Source organism: Thermobia domestica, chromosome 8 (assembly GCF_964235325.1).
Source record: "Thermobia domestica chromosome 8, izTheDome1.hap1.1, whole genome shotgun sequence".
Lineage (NCBI taxonomy): Eukaryota > Metazoa > Arthropoda > Insecta > Zygentoma > Lepismatidae > Thermobia > Thermobia domestica.
Window position 1 is genome coordinate 53,255,938 of NC_137461.1, and position 14,018 is coordinate 53,269,955.

Consider the following 14,018-nt stretch of genomic DNA (forward strand, 5'->3'; position numbering starts at 1 on the left):
AAAAAAAACGATCGACAACTGCAACACGTGTTGTACAGTGGAGGGTCAAACTTACGTGTCCTGAAATTTTTGTTACCCCTGTATATATATTTATAATATTTCAATTTCAAAATTAGGTTTTCTTTGTTCCATAAATATAGTTTGTACTTTCAGACGCGGTGACGCACATGGAATTTCATCAAACAAGCAAATTGAAATTGTTACAGAAAATTTCGCACTCTTTTTTATATATATCTAAGTGTAGTAGTTTTTTTTTTATCTTAAAAACTAATTTGAAGATAGGGTTGAAATCTTGTTTTTGCCTGCTACTATTTAGTTGAAAGTGAAAAATAAAATCACATTCTCTCTATTGATGTGCTTTCCGTATAAGCAGCACTTAATATGTAGTTAGTATAGAAATCGTTCAAAGACGGCAGCAGGTAACTACTGTTCCATTACTATAAAATCGTTGAGTAACTGACTGAACCTGTCACAATACTACTTACATAAGCTTTAACTGCTTATATTTTACATGATTAACCTTGTTAAGAAATAATGAATAGAGCGAAAATGTTGTTAAGAGAACATAAGAAACAGAAACAATCGTAGGTAAAGAGTTACATTGCAAGTACTAGAGTAGCGTTGGGAAGACCAAAATGTCATACTTTTCCAGAGGTTTGCCTCTGAAGCGCCACCTACCTAGAACGGTGACGATTTTTGTAGACACCTTCCTACTCCTGATCCTGGACTTTTCTCCGCGTTTCTACAGGACACTGTTCATCAGACTTATCTCAGCCAAGGGTGTACAGTGTCACTGCATTAATAGGAGAACTGTCTCACCCGGACTACTATCCAAACGGGTAGTCCCACCTTGAGATCACTCACACATCTCATCATACATTAGTCTCACTAGCTTTTCCATCTGGGCAGTTGCCCATCGGACGGTCTTTAAAGATGGCGGATTCACGCACCACCTCAGGCAAACGCACGAACAGTCGGCATACCTCTCTTCCTTCTGTTGTCGACGAACCTCCTGTGTGTCCCACGAAGGTGAGGCCACGGAAGGGATCGTCAAAGGCGCAGACAAACGCTACAGCCGCTCGCACACGAAGAGATTCTCATACTTCAGTTGCATCTATTGAATCTACAACCTCCGTCCGCTCCAGATCACCTCAATCTAGAGACAGCTATGCTGCACGTGTTCAGGATTCACCGCCAAAGAAAAAACATCACCACGAAGATTCCGCTAGTGACACTATGGATATAGGAGCATCAACATCGTCCACTTCACCTATCTCATCAACCTTTTCCATACTACTTCGTAATTACGACAGCAAGTTTTCTAACGAGAAGTTTGTCTCACTCCAATTACGGAAATATCTACCACGTGCTGCTCTCAAGGAAATAGTTCATACCCGGAATGGTTACATTCTCAAGACAGCCGACCCAGATCTTTACACCACTATTCGTAACAAAGTACCAATCGATATTTTTGGCGCAAACGCTGAGATCACTCGTCTTTCCGATTCAGCACGCAAACAACCACCTCCACCCCGACGGCCCTCACTTCTCTCTGTGGTTATCCGCGGAGTAGATCCGTCATACACAGACGATGAAATCCATGAGGAACTGAAACTCGATGGTTACTCAGTTACTAAAGTTCTTAGGATTCGTAACGACCGTGGGCCCACCTACATGGTCCGAATTCTTTCACCTTATCAGGAGACCATAGACGATCTACTTGCACATGGGGCATATATCTATAATCGAAGACATAGAGTCGAACCATCGCGGTCGCTAGCACCATTGCCAGTACGCTGTGAACGCTGTCAGGAATATAATACACATACCACTTCTGAATGTAAAAACAATTATAAGTGCGGGTACTGTGCAGGACCCCATTCAACACGGCTCTGTACCAATTTACACCAACCAGCAAAGTGCTCCACATGTCCCGATAACCACCCCACTTATAGTTATAAGTGTAAAGCTCAGCCGGAACCAACACCAGCCCATCCTGAACTTGTTGTACCACTCCGTACAGCACCTGCCGCCACTTCAACTCCGCCTGCTCCTGACGCTCCTGTCACCTTAAACCAACTGCTCACATTTTTTACTCTGGCACTCCAAAATATTCACCCTTTCATACGGCCACACATTCTCCAGCAAATTACTCTAGCAGCTAAAACAACATTTCATATCAATTTCACAGCTACTTATTCTGGTAATACAGTACACTTTCATGCATCTCCAATCACTCACCTCGGATAATCACCCTTTCATTATGGCTTTAAACTTTCTGTACTTGAATATCAGATCATTATTTACCAATAAACTCATGTTTGAAACTCTACTTCTGGAGGAACATATCACAGTTTTTCTGTTAAACGAAACATTCCTGACAAAGAGAACTCCATGTCGCATACCCGGCTACACCATTCTTAGGGCAGACAGTCACATTCCAGCACAACGAGCGAATGGGGGCGTAGCAATTGGTTTCTCTCCACATCTCCCCTATCGTCAGCACGATTGTCCCATCAATCTGTTACCTGAACATCTCATCACCACTTTATACTTCAAATCTCTCAGCATCACGTTTGCAACTATTTACGTACGTCCTGGTCACCCTCTTCCGACTCAGTTTGTTCAATATATTTCAAACACTTACCGTCACTATATTATCATGGCCGATTTTAATCTGCACAGTCGCTCACAACTAGATCGTGCGAATTTCGAAGCTTTTATCACTACGCACACAACTGGGATCATACATCCACTCCCAAAACCTACTCGGCCCATTTCCAACACAACACCTGACATTGTCATCACCTCAGGAAACCTCTCCAACCAAAGTCTCATCACTGTTCTCGATACAATAGGTAGTGATCACGCTCCTGTTCAATTTACGCTTCAGTTACAAGCCACTGCATCACCTCGCTCGCAATTGCCTTCTCGCCTATGTTACCGCTTCGATAAAGCAAACTGGACTCATTATCGAAGCTATCTGACTCAACATACAGCACACCTAACATCACCCACTACTGAAGATGAACTTTACGCTACAATGGATACTATTACAAATACCATTCAGGAAGCTAGTAAACTCTCTATTCCAACTAGTAAAAGCATTCCATACACACCACGTCTACCACCACAGTATGTGACTATGGTATCCCGTTCCCGCCAACTTTTCAGAGATTACCTTCGCACCGGAAACCCTGAAGCTTTACATCATCATAAACAAATGCAACGTACAGTGCACAACTACATCAAAGCGTACAAACTCAGATGCTGGGTTAAAACCTGCAATAACCTATCAAACACCAGTCATCCAACAAAGTACTGGAAAAGGTTCAACGCTTTATACGGCAAGTCCAGTAGCACTCCATACCCCATACTGACAGGAAACTCCGCTGCTTTTACAGACACAGACACAGCAAATGCTTTTGCCGATCACCTCCAGACAATTTTCACTCCGCCCCCTTCTGAGGACCGGCCACACATTGCTGATCGGGTAAACCCATCTACTCCATTCTTACAGCCTAGTCATCTGCATGTTCTCAATGCCAATCAACCTGTTACCGCACCCATCACCGTCACGGAGATCATCGATACCATACGATATAAACGAAATACAGCACCAGGTCTCGATAATATAACGTATCGCCAGATCCGAGAATGTCCTTTTACACTACTACTACTTCTTGCAATCGTTTTCACTTTCATTCTGCGCACTGGATACTTCCCTATGCCCTGGAAGACTTCAAAAACGCTAATGTTTCCGAAACCACACAAACCACCTCATGAACTATCTTCTTACAGGCCGATTCAACTCACAACGACATTTAGCAAAATTCTTGAGCGCATTCTTGTTAAACGCCTCCATAACTATCTCTTAGACATAAACATCCTACCTCTCAGCCAAGCGGGTTTCCGCCCTTCCTTTTCTATAAATGACCAAGTCTTACGCCTCACAAGCCTAATTAGTACACACCATAATTCAGTGCACCCGTCATGCCTCGTCCCCTTCGACTTGGAAAAAGCAATTGATAAAGTGTGGCATATCGGACTCATTTACAAGCTTATTAGACTTCAGCTACCTACCGCCTACATACGCCTCATCTTTAACTTTCTCTCCGGCCGTCTTACATACGTAGCCATCCGAAATTGCCTATCGCATCCAATCTTCTTACTCTCAGGAGTCCCTCAAGGTTCCGCTCTCTCGCCTCTATTGTACATTCTGTTTGTAGCTGATATGCCACGCCTTCCGGATTCCGTTCATGCTTTCCAGTATGCAGACGACACCGCTTTTCTCGCGCTAGGCACATCCATTCAACATATTAACGGCATCTTACAAACCGCCATAAATGACTTTTGTCGCTGGTGTCAACACTGGAAGCTTAAAATTAATGCTGCAAAGACACAAGCCATCGTTTTCATCCCCAAGAAGAAAACCTCTAAAGTACGCAGAAATCGACGTTGTCTTTCCTTACATGTTGACCATGTTCCGTTGCAAGCTACCAGGACAGTAACCTATTTAGGAATCACTTTTGATACTCACCTTACATGGATGCACCATCTTAAAACAATAACGACAAAGGCTTACAATAGACTAAACTTGCTTAAACGTCTCGTGGGTACGACTTGGGGTCTAACACCTTCTACTGTCTTAAACACCTACAAGGTTTTTCTGCGTCCTACCTTAACGTATGGCTTCACAGCTTGGATCGCTGCTTCCGACACATTCTACAAAAAACTACTTGTCTTTGAACGACACGCCTTCCGGATAGCTTTTCGTATAGTATTGCCTAGCCCAACACGTGATCTCTATTCCCTTCCAACGTTGCAATATCACCTTGAAACTCTCCGACTCTAATACATCCGTAGCCGCTTTCAAGCTCATCATCCCCTTCTCTTTGACACAATGCAGTACATAACATTACATACCACACCTTCACGTTATGTCCACACTCCATTATCCCTTCTTTTCACATTATATCATTACACACTTCCACCCGATGATCCCTCACTTTTGCTTATCAATGATTACATTACTCATGTTCATCGTCCTCTCATATTCCCATCATTTCATGCACAGTGATTCCCTCTGTCTACTAACTTGGGTTCCCACCGTCTTTCATCATAGCCTAGAGTCCCCCTAGGCAAGAAGATAACCGCATTCGTCTGCTAACATTTAATCCTTTGTGTTGTCCTGTGCATTGCACCTCATTTCATCCTTCACTTCCATCAACAAATAATTCCAGACTCATATATTAAAACATATATTTGACTTTTTTGTCTTTATTTCAAAATTTGTCTCTTTTCATATCTGTTCTAGTTGTTTCATATTATGTTTCTTATTATGTATGTTATTTCCGTGACTATCCTATATACTGAAAACATCATTTTCATTATTTTTATTATTATTTTGTTTTTGCAATTCATAACACCTGCATAACTGTATGTATTAACATGTATCACTGTATTTAATGTTTGTCAATTGTGATCATTCCTTATCCACGCCAAATGTTAGGGAACGCAAAGTTCCTTAAGTCCAGAAATTAAATGAATAAAGATATATTACAGCACTTAGACCATCCACAGACCTTGAAACCTAAGTCTTCCCACACCACTTCCCTAAAACAGGGCGTAACCCTGTAAAAGGTAGCTAGCCTGGCTAGCATTGTAAAAAAAATAATAATAAAAAAAACCAAAATGTCGGTACTTTCGGTCGCAAGCGATTTTCTGCTAGCGACAACCAAAATAGCGTGGCTATTGTGCTTTTTGGAAACCTTCCTTTTCCATATCCCGGAGACTTTTCTGCGTCATTCCTACGAGCTCTCCTCTCCAGACTGATCAAGCCAAGGGCGTGCAGAGCTACGGGTCTGTCCGGAAACTTCCTCCTACCTTGGTGGCTATCCAAACGGGTCACCTCACCTTCATCATTTCTCATCACATCATTGTACACTGGTTTTGTACCTTAAGTTCGGGCTTCGGCCCACCTGTTGATCTCCATGGCGGATCCTCCTCAGATCACTGGGGCTTCGATGGATGGTCGTAACGGAGGATTACCCCCAGTCTTTCTCGCTCCACCGGCACATGTCACAAAGGTGAAAAGCGGAAGGAGGGCGGTAGACATCGTAGATCCTCAGAGCGCTCCAATGCCTCTACCGTCTCGAACGCCTCCAGCCGATCACGATCGCCCATTCGCACGGAGAACTACACTGACAGTGTCAGAAATTCACCGCCAGCTAAGAGACTGCACGTGACTGAACCATCGCCGTCAACAGCTAACGCCATGGACCTGGGAACTGCGAATATATCTTCAGAATCATCTCTGAGCATTCCCTCAACATCCGATCATCAGCTTCATTCATTCATTCTTACTCCAAAAGTTTGACCCAAAATTCGAAAATGTCAAGTTTGTAGTTCTGCAGTTACGCAAATATCTTCCAAGCATCAATCTCATTAGAGTCGTTAAAACTCGTAACGGAATTATACTGCAGTTGCATGATCCAAAATTTGCTATCACTGTTCGTAATACGAAATTTTCGGTAAGAACGCCACCATAGAAACTCTTAGTTCATCTCGGCGCAAACAACCTCCACCACCTAAGAAACCTCCTCTCCTTTCTGTGGTTATAAGGGGTGTCGATCCGTCGTACACCGACGACGAAATTTCAGAAGAGTTAAGGGCAGAGGGTCTTACCATCACAAAATCCCTTCGCATTCGCAAAGATCAAGGACCCACGTATATGGTGTGGATCCTCAGTGCCTCTCAAGAGACCATTGATATCTTACTTGCTAATGGTGCTTACATATATAAGCAACGACATCGTGTGGAACCCTCTCGGTCCTCATCCCCGTTACCCATTCGTTGTGAGAAGTGCCAAACATATAACCAACATACTACTGCCAATTGCCGTAATACTGTCGTATGTAGCTACTGTACTGGCACACATCCTACTCGCTCATGTACGAATCTGACTCAGCCACCTCGGTGCGCTACTTGCAACGAACAACATCCCACTTACAGCTACAATTGCAAGGGTAAACCTGCGCCAGAAACATCCCATCCAGAACTAGTAGCTCCACTGCGAACACATGATTCATCCACCAATACCGACTTTCCCGTAGAATCGACCCCCGTCACTATTGATAAACTTCTAGCTTTTACAACTCTAGCATTACAAAACATTCATCCATTTATCCGTCCACATATCTTACAACAAATTATTCATGCTGACCGCATCATCTTCCACGCCTCCTTCAATGCCACCTATTCAAACACTGATGTCTATTTTCATACCACAAATCTTTCGTCCAACCAATAACTACTTCCACATACTACCTCTTATCATGGGTATTGTATTTCTGTTCCTGAACATTCGATCATTATCGAAACACAAACTGCTCTTTGACACGCTCCTGTTGGAAGAAAATGTGAATGCCTTCCTTCTCAACGAAACTTTCTTAAAACCTACTGATACCATCCGCTTTCCCCGTTACAACATCCTTCGCTGTGATAGCCAGATCCTTGCTCAACGAGCTAACGGCGGAGCAGCCATTGGCTTCTACCATACTTTGCCCTTTCGGCGCCATACCTGTCCCCTTCCCAACCTTCCAGAACATGTTATCACAACTTTGTATTTCCCAAATATCGCAATCACTCTCATCACAGTTTATATCCGACCTGGACATCAGATCCCTCTTGCTTTTTTTTCAACACATCTCAAATACTTATAAACATTATCTGATCATGGCAGACATTAATTTCCATAGTCGCACAGATAAAGAACGTACTATGTTCTTACATCGCATACAACAGGAAATTTTCATGATCTACAAAAACCGTCTCGTCCTGTCTCTCAGACAACGCCTGACGTGGTCATTTCTTCTAACTCTATAACTTCCCACTACACAGTCGAAGTCCTCGATCTAATTGGCAGTGATCACGCACCTCTCAAACTTACTTATCAAAACACGCACGCCCCTCAAATTGCCAACACACCACTTCCTCGATTAACACTTCGTTATGACAAAGCCGACTGGAACAAATATCGTGATCATATTTCCCAATATATTGCTAATCAAAATAAACCAGCTACGGAAGAGCAGCTATACGATAGCATTACTACAATCAGTTCTACCATTTCCCATGCATCAGAACTCTATATTCCCTGTTCAGCTTCTATTCCATACAAAACACAACTACCACCGCAATACTTAACTATGATTCGCCGCTCTCGGCAGCTCTATCGCGAATATGTTCGTACTCGTAATCCAGAAACCCTTCATCACCATCATCAACTGCAACGCACTGTTCGAAATTATCTCAAGGCATATAAACTGAGAAACTGGGTTAAAACTTGTAACAACCTCAATGACACTAGTCACCCTTCCAAATTCTGGAAACGCTTTAACGCTCTGCGCGGTAAATACACTAAGCCTTACTATCATCTACTCCATAATGACACACCACTTCAGAGTGATCAGGAAAACGCCAACGCCTTTGCAGACTACTTGCAGGAAATGTTCACACCCACACCGCTTTCCGACATTCCCGCTCAGCATCCAGTTTCACACCTACCTCTGAACTCTCCTCAGTTACAGCCCAATATATCACATACGCTTCCAAATCATCCACTTACAACACCCATTTCCACAGCTGAAATCATTACTGTTGTTGATCCCAAACGAAACTCTGCCCTAGGTTTTGACAATATAACCTACCGACACATTAAGGAAAGTCCTCCTATACTCCTGACGCTTCTTGCTCTCATTTATACTTTCATTCTCCGTACCGGATTCTTTCCAATGGACTGGAAAACATCTAAAACACTCATGTTCTTGAAGCCAAACAAGCCACCCACTGCCACATCTTCCTATAGACCTATTCAACTGACATCTACTTTTAGCAAAATTCTAGAACGCATCATCGTTAAAAGATTGCACCCGTACCTCGAATCAAAAAATATCATTCCTATTCACCAAGCAGGTTTTCGCCCATCATACTCTATCAATGATCAACTCCTTCGCCTCACCAGTCTCATCACAAATCATTTTAACTCCCTTAAACCATCCTGCTTACTTCTGTTCGACCTTGAAAAAGCCTATGATAAAGTCTGGCATCTGGCCCTTCTTCATAAGCTTCTACATTTCGCGTTTCCCGTTACTTATATTCGCTTCGTCTATCACTTTCTTGTATGTCGTCTCTCCTACGTCAGCATCAATGATCAACTTTCTCATCCTATCTTCCTTTTGTCAGGAGTACCCCAAGGTTCTGCTCTTTCACCGTTGTTATACATCATCTTTGTGGCCGATTTTCCTGCACTTCCTCCTGATGTATATTTATTTCAATATGCAGATGACACCGCCTTTTTGGCCTTAGGAAATACTATCCACCAGATCAATCACGCTCTCCAGGAAGCGATTAATCGGTTCACTAGTTGGTGTCGGAAGTGGAGTCTTTCAATAAATGCCGCAAAATCCCAGGCCATTACTTTCATACCACCCCGAAAACGATCTAGAGTTCACCGCAACCCGTCACTGCTCTCACTCACAGTTAATGACACTCCAATTGTTCCAGCTGGAACAGTTACCTATCTGGGCATTCTTTATGATTCACACCTCACATGGAAACCTAACCTGAAGAAAGTAGCTGCCAAAGCTTATCAGCGCCTGAACCTCCTCAAGCGCCTAACTGGCACAACCTGGGGCCTACAAGCTAAAACAGTTCTTAACACATACAAAGCCTTCATGCGCCCAGTCCTTACCTACGGTTTTACCGCCTGGGTTTCCGCTCTTCCTACATACTACGAAAAGTTACGTGTCCTTGAGCGTCACGCATTCCGCATCGCACACCGTATTCAGTTACCCAGTCCAACCCGCGACTTATATAATCTCATTACATTCCCCGACATCACGTTTCATCTCGAATCGCATCGCCAGAAGTTCATCACAGTCCGCTATAATTCTCGCTAGCCATTACTTTTCGATACTATGCATTATCATGCTCTTCATCCTGTTCGTCCTCGCTATGCCTACTCCCTACTCAGTCTGCTATTCACTCTCTACTACTATACACTGCCACCTGAGCACCCAGATTTACTATTACTCGACGACTATCAAATTCATGCCCATCTACCTCACGTATTTCCATCATTTTCTGCACAGTAAGTCCTTCTGTCTCTAACAGGGCTCCTTATGTCTTCATCAGCCTAGAGCAGCCCCTAGGCAGAAGATAACTTCACCTGTCTTGCTAACATCTCCTGTGTTGTCCTGTGTATCGCACCTCCCTCCACCACTCATCTTCAATATTTTCTAAATCATAGCTGAACGTATCAACACCATCAATATTTTATGTTTGTATTTTGAAGTTCATTTTATGTGTATGCAAATATCTATATTTCTACATGTTACTATAGTTTTATATATATTTCTTTATCTACTTTCTGAGGTTACTTTCTTCATATTCTTCATATTTTCATCACTTTATTTAGGTTCATTTCATTCTTAACGTAACAACTCATCATTTAATTAATGTATAATTGTTTACCTTACCACAATTTTATGATTATGATCGCAAAGATTATAATGTCCAGGTATGTGATAATAAATAAATAAATAATAAATATACAAAATCACTTAGCCCATCAACCTGCTAATCCTTGAGCCCTATCTCATAAACTCCCCCACCTAGAAGAGGGTGTAGCCCTCTAAGAGGATGCTAGCCTGTGGCTAGCAAAAAAAAAAAAAAAAAAAACGAAATGTCGAAGTTCGAAACTTTCTAAGTTGATAATTATTTTTAGAGAAGGAATTATGGTAATTTAAGCCTTTGCTTCGTTAATTTAAGTAAATTACACATTTTTTTACTTGTAAGTTGTAACTTATCTCTCTGAATTTGATTCCTTTCAATACGTTTCAAAGGACGATCCATTCCTCTTAATCGAATTCTTTGGTTCACAGAAGTTGTATGATTTCTAAGTTCTTGGTTTCATGACCTGATTTCTCTAAACAAGGATTCGATCGTTCCTTTGAACAGTGCCCTAACGACGGGCTGTGCAACGCACCAGGGCCCGCAAGCCTAGGGGCCCCGTCGAGCCCGTTAACTACTGAGTGGACTACTAAATACTTTTTTTTTTATTCATTTCTTATGCGCGAGGGAAAAGCATTGTCAATTTTAAAATTGCCAGCAATTCTAGTAATATATATTTTTTTTTTTTGTTTTTGAGGCCCCCAAACCTAGAGGCTTCGCTGAACCCTTTTATTACTCTTTACTCAATACTTAACCATTGTTGTGAAATTCTAGATTACTAGTAAGTTTCGTAATTTTGTTTTTCGTTTTTGGGGTTCCCAGGCCCAGTTTCCCCTGCTAACCCGTTTATAGCTAAATAAGTTAGATTCTGTTATTTATTTCCTATGTGGAAGAAATAATCATTGTGAAATTTTAGGTTGCTATTGCAGCTTTGATATAACAGTTTTTTTTTTTTGGGGGGGGGGGGTCCTTTCTATGTGTAATTGACAGCTATGTTGAAAAGTAAAACTGATTTCGCTGATTTATTTTGCGTTCATGATAAAGCGAAAAAAAGTAACAGCCAGGGATGTAATGGAGGATATACGCGGGTATACGGCGTATACCCACCTCTAATTTTTGGAAACTATCGTATAGCCACCTAATATTTAGGAAGTACGCGGGTATATGTTACATTCAATCCATGGTATAGTCACTTCATTGGAACAAAGGACTGCTTTTCATGTACTGTATTTCAAAACAAAAAAATCTTACTATGCAGCTCGTCGTCAGGTTGTTGCTGCGAATGATGTCTAAATTCTTTTAAAATGATTGCGTTTTCGAGGTGTGGAAATTGAATTTTCCGAGAATGCCTTCTATAAAGGAAAACAGCATGCTGAATCTGCAGTGTTTTTTCCTCAAGATGTCACATGTGCTGTCCCTGCCTTCTAGAAGCTGGCCTCTGGTATTATAATAAAATAAAGCCAAACTGTTTCCAAATGTTTTTATTGGAAACTCTTTTGTTTCTAAAGATCAGTGAGAGATAGAGTTGAGTGGTGAGGAGGAAGAAGAATGAGGAGTAGAAGATATCTAGTAGAGGAGAAAACAAATGAAAGTAGATCCTCATTTAGAAGTTAATTCTTAACTTATATTGATAATGAACGCTTCTTCTACAGTAATTTGTGAATCAAACATTAATAAGTCAGTATGTAGAGTCGACCCCCCCCCCCTCCCCACACAGCAATGAAATATTTTCAAAACGTTTCTAAAACGTACCATCATTTTCCTTCAGAAAATGTATCCTACTTCCCTTAAGGAAATATATTCCATATGTTGTTGAAAACATTTTCCAAATAATACTGAAAATATTTTCGCAATATACTCAAAAATGTTGTAGAAATATTTTATACGCCGTTAGAAAAGTTTTCCAAAAAATGTTTTCTGTACCATTTCCACACATTGCTGAAAATGTATTTGAAACGTTTTATACAATGTTAACGGAATGGTTTTTAAAATGTTTCGCATGGAATATTTTAAAATCATTTGCCAATAACACTGAAAATCATTTGTCTAAAATAAAGAAATTTTTTCTAAATATTTTTACAATGTATTGGGTACTTAGTTGAAATGTTTTCTGAAGATTTCTAATCCATTTTTAACAAAAATTAATGTTCTGTAAAATAATAATTTTAAAATATTTTCCACTCATACCAAAAAATATTTTCTATACATGACAAAAAATATTTAGTGAATATTTTCCGTACATCACAGAAAATATTTACTGAACATTTTCTGTGCATGACAGAAAATATTTAGAGAACATTTTCTGTACATGACAAAATATTTAGAGAATATTTTCTGTACAAGACAGAAAATATTCAGAGAATATAAGGTAGACATATCAAAAAGATTTTCAAATTATTTTCCTTGGTGTTTTGTAACAGTAGAAAATGTTTAGAAAATATTAAACTAGTTTCAGATATGAATTTGTGCTAAGAAAGAAAATATTTACGATTCATTTTTCAAATAGCAATTGATATGTTTTTGTTTTTGATTTGTTATTGTATTTAGTTTCAGAACGTACTTAAAATACTTTCTAACGATTTATGGTTTTCACATAGAATATTTTAAATTCTTTCTGAATATTTTTTCATCATCACCACGATAACACCTACAGTTTGAAATACATTTCTTTCTTCAATACTGAACAGTTTTCCAACTCTTGTAAGTTAAAATATCTGGATTTCATTTGTACAAATTAATGGAGTGGTAGAAGTCTGTGTATACTGGAACCGGTTTAGAACACACAAAAACTTCTATCATCACATAAATTTGTTGAAATAAATTCTAGTATTCTAGCTTATAGGTTGAAGAAAGAAATGTATTTCGAACTGTCGGTGTTATGGTAGTAATGACGGAAAAATATTCAGAAAGAATTTAAAATATTTCTCTGCGAAAACCAGAAAATGTTAGAAAATACTTTAAGTACGTTCTGAAACTACATACAATAACAAATCAAAAACATATCAATTGCTATTTGAAAAATAAATCGTAAATATTTTCTTTGTTAGCACAAATTCGTCTAAAACTAGTTTAATATTTTTTTAACATTTGCTACTGCTACAAAACACCAAGAAAAGTAATTTGAAAATGTTTTTGATTTGTCTACCTTATATTCTCTGAATATTTTCTATCATGTACAGAAAATATTATCTAAATATTTTGTCATGTACCCGGGATCCCTTAATATTACAAGACGACACCACAGGGGGCACTGTGCAATACAAGTGAAGAAAACTAAATGATCTCGGACACACATTCTATATCTATGCCAATGTTCCTTGAAAAATGATATGGAGGAACAATAACAATCGGAACAAATCACATGCATTTTGTGAAAAGTATTCTTAATGGAACTAAAAAAAATGCTATAGTACAGTTTCTTACAGACGTATTAAAAATATACGAAACTTACAAACACGTGTATATAATGAGTTTTTCTTATAAAGAATCACTATAAAACGTGA